Source organism: Corvus brachyrhynchos, unplaced genomic scaffold (assembly GCF_000691975.1).
Source record: "Corvus brachyrhynchos isolate BGI_N302 unplaced genomic scaffold, ASM69197v1 scaffold106, whole genome shotgun sequence".
Lineage (NCBI taxonomy): Eukaryota > Metazoa > Chordata > Aves > Passeriformes > Corvidae > Corvus > Corvus brachyrhynchos.
Genome location: NW_008238834.1, coordinates 4,352,626 through 4,352,947, shown reverse-complemented (window position 1 = coordinate 4,352,947; position 322 = coordinate 4,352,626). Strand labels below are relative to the sequence as shown.

Below are 322 nucleotides of genomic sequence, written 5' to 3'. Positions count from 1 at the left end.
ACACCCCCCACCCACCCCCGCGGGGAAGGCGAGCCCCGTTTCTGAAGTTATTTTTACATCAGTTCGTAAAAGGTTGTTTTTCTCCCCTTCGGTTCCCCCCCTCCCCAGCCCGGTAGATTTTGCTGCGGCACATGATCGCAGCTGTAAAAGAGAGAAGTCTCACAGTTTGACTCATCCCTCTCGGGCGAGCACGCTCTGCAGCAGCAAGTTTCTTTTCCTCTGGGATGGGAAACGCGGGACCCACCAGCAGCTCGCTCCAACTTCCCTGCGAGCGTGACGGGGTGGAGAGGTCTCCCCCGGCACAGGCGGCCTGCGGCGGGTC

At 60.2% G+C, this 322-nt stretch overlaps 1 protein-coding gene across 2 annotated transcripts in view; it reads right to left on the bottom strand.

Moving 5' to 3' along the window:
* Positions 1-322, bottom strand: part of TGIF1 (TGFB induced factor homeobox 1) — a 12,114-nt gene that overhangs the window by 11,199 nt on the left and 593 nt on the right. Inside the window, exon 1 of one of the 2 annotated variants that reach the window (XM_008636828.2) lies at positions 164-298. The exons of the other annotated variant lie outside the window; for it this stretch is intronic. The gene's annotated coding sequence lies outside the window, so the exon portion shown is untranslated. Of the gene's footprint in view, positions 1-163; positions 299-322 lie in introns of those variants that run through there. 2 annotated transcript variants of the gene reach the window in all.